Below are 9,793 nucleotides of genomic sequence, written 5' to 3' on the forward strand. Positions count from 1 at the left end.
CTATTATGTCTTGTAATGTCTCTAATGTTATTTTTTCTTGAAAATAGGAAAATTTTAATTTCTTTAGAATAATTTTAACTAGATCAGGGTATGGGAATGCCTGAAGTAAGTATGTTATTTTTTCATCAAAATTCTGGATAAAAACGAGTCCTGATAATTGTTTGGTGGAATTAAGTTCAGAATAATCAAATCCAAAATAATTTGAAAAATACCTCTGTGTTTTGAAATTAGAATTTTTATTTTCTAGTTCCATAATGTAAATTTATTTTCTTTTGAGTAAAAGGTGTTTTTGTTTTATGAAAATATTCCTTCTTCTTATTGCTTGTTTCTCTTGAGGTATAAGTTCTTCACACTTGTTTAACTTATTTATGTATGTTTATTCATATTAATAGTAAATAGTCCTTGTTTATCTAAGAATCTCACCTTTTCATCCCTAACCTACTTCCACAGAGTTTCTTCCAGAGACAACCTCTGTGTCAATGTTCCTTATCGTCTAAGAACTTCATCCTAGCGGTACTATTTTTCTCTCTGGATTTTCCCTATCGGATTATTTCTTTAGACTAGAACACATTCGGTTCAAACAGGATTTACGTCTTTTGATTGTAAAATAAACATGAATTAATACTAGTAATAAGATAAACATACATAAACAAGTTAAACTAATTGCTTAAAAACTCATACCTTTTGAGAGCAATAAGAATTAGGAATAAGGAATTTAGTGCTGGAAATTGAAACTAAGCATGTTGAAAAACATAGGTTATATTTGATTGCATATGAAGAGTTATGAGAAGTAGTATTCGTAGTGGTGTGTTTACAAACATGGTGAGAGCTTCCTTTTATAAGTAAAGGGGAAGTCTCTAGAGAACAATACTTTATTATTTGTACATTATGAAAAGATAAGATACTAATATCTAGCCTTATCTAAAGTACTATTTACTTTAATACAAACAAGACAACTTTACACCTAACTTCACTTATTAGTAATGTACATGATAGAAGTTGAAAGGGACATGCCCCCTTTCGTAGCCTTTTGTGTCAGAATTACCCTTTCATATCTTTGAAGGGTCAAGTAACTGTTCCCTTAATAATTATCTTTTTTAGCCTTTTTCTTGTCGGCAATAATTTCTCCCAATTTTACGTCATCAGTGACGTATCCTTTTTGAAATTTACACAATTAGAGGATTATCCTGTGAGGATTCTGAGGATGCTGATCTTTTTCCCCATGATGTGCTTCTTCTCCTATATGCCTCTACCAATTTCGGCCTTGAATGTTTGACTTCAAAAGGGAAAAAGAAATTTTTTGTAATATCTGAATTACAATAAATTTTCCCTGTTTTATCTTCTCTTAGAAGATTCTTTTCGTCCATTTTGTATTTGGACCAGCCAAAGTCTTTGGAAATTATTTTGGCTCTAGCAATTTCTATCTGCTGTGGGAGGTCTTCCAAGTGTAAGGTCTTTGGACCAGAATTTTGTACTTGGAATTCTTCAAATTCAATGTCCAAATTCTTGAAATATAGCCAGATTAAGTGATGACTTGGACAATTATTGTGAAAATCTGGATATAACGATGTTATTTCCAGTTTTGCATTTTGTGGAAATTCTGGAATTATAGTTTCTAATGTATCTGCTAGAAATGCTGGTAAGTAAGGAGTGAAGTCATATAATGGTGGAACATTAATTACACTTACCAGTCCATGTTTAAGCAAATTAGTTAATGATATAGGATAATCTCTGAATTTGAATGTTTTAAAAGTTGGCAAAGAAATTCTTGCCTTCCTAATGGCAGAATCTAGTTGACAGTAACATTCACCCTCTTGATTTTCAGGGCAGTCTTCAAACATGTTTTGGCATTGTTTATAATTATTGTGAACAAAATTCCATTCAGTAGAGATTCCGTTGTGAATAATTTGGTTGTTACAAATTTGGCTCAAGGCTTCTTGTAACAAAATAAATGTTTTTATTCCCATTTCTTCTACAGAAGTCTTGGGCGGTGTCTGAATTGATGGTTTTCCCAAATTTACCAAACTTGTGGTGATTTTTGGAATTTTTGAAGAATTTAGTGTTTCACTGAAAGTTTTTTGTTCTTTCAGTGGAATTTGTGGTCTTAAGGAAACTTCTTTTCCTTTGCCTTTAGGAACAATGTTTTGAATTTCGTGTAAAAACTCTTGGTCACCAAAGGTTTCCAAGTGTTTTAAATAATTTTGGTATTTAAGAACTCGTGGTGATATGATAATATCATTTCCACAATTCTTAGTTACCGTGTCTATGGCCTCTTGTATATCATAGAATCCTTTATACAAGGGTTGACCATATCTTGGAAATAATTTAATTTCTTCAATTAATTGGGCCATTTCTTCCCAATCTAAATAAACTCCAGCCTTTGGACCTGTGAATAATGTATAGCAAACAAATGGTTTTTTGCTAAAATGTCTTCCAGTAGCAAAATAAGATGCTAATGCATTTATTACTGCTACTTTCTTGCTGTTACCTTGAGAGGTGGTGGATAAGTTCCAAATGTTGTCTAAAAGACATGTTTCTTCTTCTTTGAGCTGATTTCTCAAAGATGTTTTGAATTGCTCCTTTTCAGGAAATGTCTTTAATTTGGTTACATCAAAGTCAATGACTTTGCCTGCCATTTGTAATGTCTGAATTTCCTGTATTTTTCTGAAATATCCAGGCACAATTGTTAATTATGTAACAATTTTCTAGATAATAAATCTGGTATTTTATTATCTTTTCCTTTAATTTGTTCCCATTTTATCTTAAATCCTCTATTTAAGACAAATTCTCTAAATTTAAGCCATCTATTAGAGGTTAATTTTCTTTCATTTTTTGTATCTGCAAATTTTACTATTGCTTCACAATCAGTTCTAATAGTAATTTGTTTTTTAGATGACAAAATCAATTCTCTTAAAAAGTATATCCATTGTCTTATTATCTTAAGAGATGCAAAATCTACTGCGTGCTAGAAAATCAAAAGTGTTAACGATAAATTGTATGAAAGTATGTTGAATGTTAGAATAAATTTTCTTATGCTTAGCCAATTTGTTTGAATCGGCTTTCAAAGATGTCTATTCCACACTAAAATTTTCAATTCTCAATCCCACAAAAGAATCTGTTTCCCTTCTATCCACCTATACATTCGCCTCTTCTTATTCATTTATTTTATTTAAAAAACTGTAATTATTACTATTATAAGTCGTTTTAAACTTTTCACGCGTATTAAGAAAAATAATAATTGTTGTATTGTTGAATGCAGTATAGGGCAAGCAACAAACAAGATTTGGAAATATTGATCCGGGAATTATCGTCCACAGAGATGGAGAGATGCCATTCAACAGTTTCTACGGTTTCGAGCTCGGGTTTGAATGAGCAAAAAGTAAACAAATATATAGACAAGAAAAGAATAAACACATTCTTAGAAGAGAAATAACTTATCAGGAATGTAAATATATTCACTCTTCAGAAACATACACTTACCAACCCGTTATACTCAACCCACGATACTCGTCTATGTCATCACGTATCTCTCACATAAGCGTCCATCTCTGGAGCACAAACGAGATCATCTCACAACTAAGGTTATCTCTAACGCGAAGTCGCGAGAACATCCATATTCTCGCGTCGGCGATCTCTCGCGCGCCGCTCAAACATGAAAGCATTACGAACAGATACAAACGGTGAATGCTAGCTCTAAATCTATCTCTAGAGTTCAAAACCAACAGATTATCATCCTAGATAAGGATTCAAGAAGTTTATCTCTAAAGCACCCCAAATCCCCAGCATAGAGCAAAAATCCAGGATAACATCAACACAGATTTGTAAAGCAAGTTAAATATAACATTATAATCGGTAAATATACATAAGATTCAAGTAAATATACAAACAAACCCCAACCAAAGAGAAATACACAAAGAAGAAGAGAAATGAACCGAAAATCTCCCGGTTTGTGAGCTCCGTTCGACGCTCAATCCACCCCCGATCATCCTTATGCAACCTCCGAAGTTGTTTTCTAAGCCAATTCTACTCTAAGAATGAAGTTGATGGTGTTTGGACTCAAAAATACCCAACCCATTACCTAAAAATGTGATTTTTGCCCCCTTTTAACGAGCTGCTGTCTTAGCAGGTCCGCTTAGCGGACCCCCTCCGTTCAGCAGATTCAAAATTACATCCAGACTCTGATTTGCTCCGCTGGAGCTCCGCTCAGCGGACTGACAGCAAAAGTGAAATCTTGTTTTCGCCATAAGTTGAGAATCGTAACACCGAATTGCGTCCGGTTCGAAGCGTTGGAAAGCTTATTCAATGCTCTATCCAATAATGAATGAATGGAAACCAAAATGATAATTTTTATCATCCTTATTTTGAGCCTTATTCTTTGATGAATTGGTAGAATTTGCATTCTTGAAGCTTAGCCTTTGGTCTTTATTACTCAATGCTCCAAAGATGCATGAATACCTATAAAATGAATGGAAAACTATTAATTGGTATAAAAATGAATCAAAAACACAAGTATGCACATATTTACACAAAAGTTAGGATTTTATTACAAAAATCATAAGAATAGAATCGATAAGTGCCACAAATATATACTCAAAATATCGACATTTTGGCACTTATCATATATGAAAATGAGAAACTATGAATGTTTTTATAAAATTATCTTTTATTAATGGCATGTGGAAGATAAATTTATATAATTGAAATAAGAGAAAATGATTAATATTTAAGAATATTATAGAAAAAATATTATTAATTATCTATTGAAATCGTAAAACGATTTATATTTAAATACAATATTTTTTTCTAAAGTGATTATTAATTATTATTACTATTCAAAAGTCATGATCTTGATTGGTTTCTCATTCTCATGCCTTGTCAATAAGTCTTGTAACTTATCTTTCACACTATATTTTTGTGAGTGCAATATTGTCTTGAGAATCATATTCATGCAGTTGTGTGGCACGTCTAGAGTGGGATCTATGCAAATTAATATTTGCCCCTGGGACACCCTACTCTTTTGGCTATTTAATACTATTTATTGTACAAATCATGACTCATTTGCTTTCTTTATTAATGGCTTCTTTGTCGTAACTAAACCACTAGACTCATTCCAATTTCTTTAGTAGCTACTATCTATTTATGAAACAGACATAAATACATAATACATGGAAAAATAATTGAAGAGAAAGAATTAAGAAACACATGTGTCATGCATTGTTTGTACCATGTAAAGTGTTGTCGCTCTACAATTTACAATGATGATACTAACAAAAATTTATTAACTAAATTAATTTAGTGAATAATGAGATAAAGAAAATTTTAAAACACAATATGGATTAACCCACGTGCACTTCTTATCTTTGTTCACATAAACAACTTAACCTAATTTATTTATTACAATTTTAAATTAGATTACAAGAATGTGGAGTTATGCCTAATATGTTTATCATTTTTCCATTATCATTTAAGAGATACAATGAATAATAGCATTCATCTCTCAAACATTAAATTTATCACTCACACATCCATTCTTTAGGACATGGTTGGTGTTTAGGATTGAGTGTGGGCCTGTCTTTTTTTTTTCAATGACAAAATAATATCTTAAAAAATTCAAAATAAAAGTTCAATACAGTACATTAATAATGAGATTAGAAAGTATAAGAAATGTTAAGTTGAGCGCACACTAAAAACAAAGAAACAACACAAATATCTAAAAAATTGAAAGGATAAGGCAAAATAAAATAAGAGAATTTTTTTTATGGGGTGCGTCAGCAATTGCTATAGTGTAACGCAAGAGCGACACGCAAGAGGCCCAATGGCAAGCTATTGTGGTGGCCTCTTTCCCTCAAGAAATAAATTTAATATCGTGTGGACCATTGGTCCACATATCAGGTATTAAACTGATAAGAACAGATACTACACTTGATCTTAGCCAAAAGGTCGAGAAAGATATATAGTATCTCAAAAACCTTAATTCAACGGAAAACGAGCTAGATTTCACACCATCATAACCTTTATTAATATAAAGGAAATTTTTAAGAGAGGTACCACTGTCACTATCCAATCACAATACTAAGATAATATTCTCGATCGGTTATATTGGTTAAGACATGGGATAGAACTTTAAAGGCAATTAGAGTTAGTACATGATCAGTTCTCCACAAATCTACCTAAAAATTATTTACATGCTAAAAAATACATGTTTCCTCCACTTCTTTCACGTTTGATGAAGAATGAAAAAAAATTAAAATCATTTCGAGCAAACCAAAAAGACCATATAATTGCATGTCAAATCTATACTCACCCCTACACTTAATTCTGCCACCTAAGAATTGAATAAACTCTAAAAGAAGCCTATGATTCCTAGGAAGAAATTTTAGTTGTTCCAACCACTTAGAAATCAAAAACATAGAAGTTATCCATCATAGGTTGCACATGCTCAAAGAAATGTCTCCTCCACCAAAAATCTCAAATGACAGTCTGTTAGCTAGGATTTTCAACAAACCTTAAAATCCAGCTTAACTCAGATGAAGATGAGAAAATTTTGGATGAAGGTTTGGATGATGTTCAAGAGCGTGATAGACGCTCATGCTAGGGGCATTTCGACGTGAAAGTGACAGAGTGAGGTGCTGAAGTCTAGCCTAGTAAAAAGTTATGGACTTAGTATTTTTTTTATAGGTAGCCAGTATAGACATTTCACCCAAGGCAGGTGATTCGATCAAAATAGTTAAAGGATATAAATGTGGTTAAATAACCACTTAGTTGTATTAGGAGGACGCGTGGAAGAGGTTTTTGAAACAAGAGACATGTGTTGCAGAATGTGGCGCTTAGTGGAAAAATTCCGCCCTTAGTAGTTATATGTAGTTTAATACAAATAGTAGTTCCAATAAGAGAATAGGGGTGTCAAATTTACTACAAAAGCTCACTAAAACTCAGAGTACCAAGCAAAGAGCGAAATGAGTTCCAAGAGTGCAATGTATGTTTGATCAGTAATTTCCATTTATGTAAAGCTTTAATTTCAAGTTTACTTTACATTTTCGTGTTCTTCATGGTCGAACTCTTTACTTTTTTAGTCACAGTTTCACTTTAACTTGTTTTTATTTTCATAACGTCAGTTCGATCATTGTCGAAAGCGATTCACATTCTTACTATTTTTTACATTTTTTGGAAACTTCACACATATTGTTTTGAGACTCCCTAGTCGGTCTCGTCAGTAACCTTTAACAAGAGACTAGCGGTGTTTACCAATTTTCAGGGTAAACACAGTCCGACCGACCAGCTGACCTAACTCCCCCGCTATCTCTTTTGAATAATAAAATATGGTAAAAAAAGTCTAGGGAGCCTAATCATAAGGGAAATATTTCCTACACAAGGATCCAACTAGAAGAAGTAAGGAGACCTGAAATCACTCTCTTAATGATACCATCACCAAATGAATCACAAAGGTTGTCCTCTTTGGTTCCAAGGAGAAACACTCATTTCCACCAAGAGGATGAGGAATGGAACCCCGAAGCCTTACCACCCCTTAAAGAAGGAACAACATGACAACCATGTCTAGCTGACAGAATATCAACCCAAAGGCTAGTAGCTTCAGAGATCATTCTCCACCTCCATTTGGCCAAAATATCTAAATTAACCAAACAGAGATTTCTAACCCCAAGACACCTCTATACTTTACTTTACAAGCAGTCTTCCACTTAACCTATGAGAAACCTCCTTTAACTCCTAATTATTTTCTTCCAAAACTTTGCAGGAAATTTTAGAAAAGAAAAGAAAAATACATGAATATCATTATGCACAGAGTTGAGAAGAACCACATGACCCCTTCAAATTGACAAACTTGTGCTTCCAGGAATTGAGGCTCTTAGAAATCACATTAATTAGAGGGATACAAGAGCCTTCAAGGTGAGGAATTCTCCCCATAGGAAATCTCAGGTGCTTGAAAGAATGGACTTAGGATTACGATGAAGAAATTCATCAGTTGAATTTGAAGAAAAAATATTCACTCTAACTTTATCAGACTACTCTAAAATAGCAACCCTAAGACTCAAAGTATGCTCAAAACCCCTAAATATAGCCTTGATAATCCATATATTCTCAACTAAAGGGTTAACCAATATAAAAGTATCATTTGCATACCGAAGATGATGCACAACTAAATATGTGGATTCCACTCTATAACCAGAAATAAGATCCAAATCTGCAACCTTACTAATCATACCACTAGGCCCTTCTACCACAAGCAAGAAAAAGGATTTCGTAGATCACCTTATTTTAGACCTATTTAAATATTTATCTCTTGGATTGGGCAACCATTCACTAACACCTCAATTTTTCCACTAAACAACAAGCCTTCATCCAAGATCTCCATTTATCGTTAAACTAGAATTTGATAAGCATATAGTCTATAAATCTTAACTAATTGGATCATATGCTTTCTCAAAATTCACTTCAAAACTGAGAGAATGTTTTCTAGATCCCTTAGCCAAGTCAACCACCTCATTCATAAACAACACTCCATCTACCGACAATCTACCTTTTAAGAATGCTAGTTCATTTGGAGAAATAAGTTTATCTATCACCACTCATACTCTTGCATCCAACACTTTGGCCTCTAACTTATATAAAGATCCCACTAGATAGATAAGCATAAAATCTCCCTAACTAAGAGTGGAATTTAACTTTAGGGATCAAAGTCACAAAATAAGATGCAAAACTACTAGGTAACAGAGCAAAGTAGTGAAAATGATCAAACATATCCCCTAAATATTTCCTTAATAAGTTCCAAAAACTTCTCAATAAGGAGAAATTAAAACCCTTAAGAACATGATGCTTATTACCATCAGAGCCCGCCATTAACTTGTCTAATTTCTAAAAAGAAATGGGCTAGTCATGTAACACCCTTCTAAACCCCCGCAGCAATTATAATAATAATCAGAGTAAACATAAAACAAGGGTGCCACAATTAAGAAAAATAATTAAAACCATAAGTCGTCTGTCATGCTTTATTAGGAACGATCCACAAAATGTCACAACACATGATCAACACGGCGGAATATCATTCGACGGTATCGTAAGACATCACCAAAACATAAACCAAATGATACATAATCCAAAATGGAAAAAATAGAGTATCATAAGTAACTCTAAGTCTATCGTTCCCCAGTGTTACAAATCAAAGCATGACTCGACACGAACTACGGACTAGCCCATGAGATATCCTCACCAATTCAAAATGCCGCTACTCCTTAATCTGAAAATATCAACATGTAAGGGTGAGTCTCATTCACAATTAACAAGTGTTATTATATCAAAACAATAATACATCATCAGGTTATCATTCACCCAATTTTATGTATTCATATTTTCAAGAAAACAGTCCTCAACAATAACACAATTACATCACCGAATACAACACTGGAAACCATCCAATTATGTCATAATAATAATGCATATGTAATGTACTAACACTATGCATGTGGTACCAAACGTGAGATTAACCCACCCGACCGATCCAACATCTTCAAGATACGGCCCAACCGACACAAATTCCACACAATGGGAATTATGCCCTCATTGATCTAACTCATCTTCTGGATTCAGCCACCATATGATTTATGAATGAATGCACACACATAACATACTTACGACATCACCATTATCATCAACAACAAGTATGTACATGTCTCAGCATCATTCAATAACTAATCATATATCAATCTCAACAAATCACCACAATCACAATATAGTCATATCATAATCACATCGATCACATTGTTACATAATGCCACAT

General features: G+C 33.1%; 1 non-coding gene across 1 annotated transcript; it reads right to left on the minus strand.

The window, feature by feature from the left end:
* Nucleotides 1-5,758: 5,758 nt before the first annotated feature.
* On the minus strand, nucleotides 5,759-5,953 carry LOC131615265 (U2 spliceosomal RNA). Its single transcript, XR_009287692.1, has one exon. It is a non-coding gene; the product is annotated as a U2 spliceosomal RNA (small nuclear RNA).
* Nucleotides 5,954-9,793: the final 3,840 nt, after the last annotated feature.

The sequence above is a fragment of the Vicia villosa genome, linkage group LG6 (assembly GCF_029867415.1).
Source record: "Vicia villosa cultivar HV-30 ecotype Madison, WI linkage group LG6, Vvil1.0, whole genome shotgun sequence".
NCBI lineage: Eukaryota > Viridiplantae > Streptophyta > Magnoliopsida > Fabales > Fabaceae > Vicia > Vicia villosa.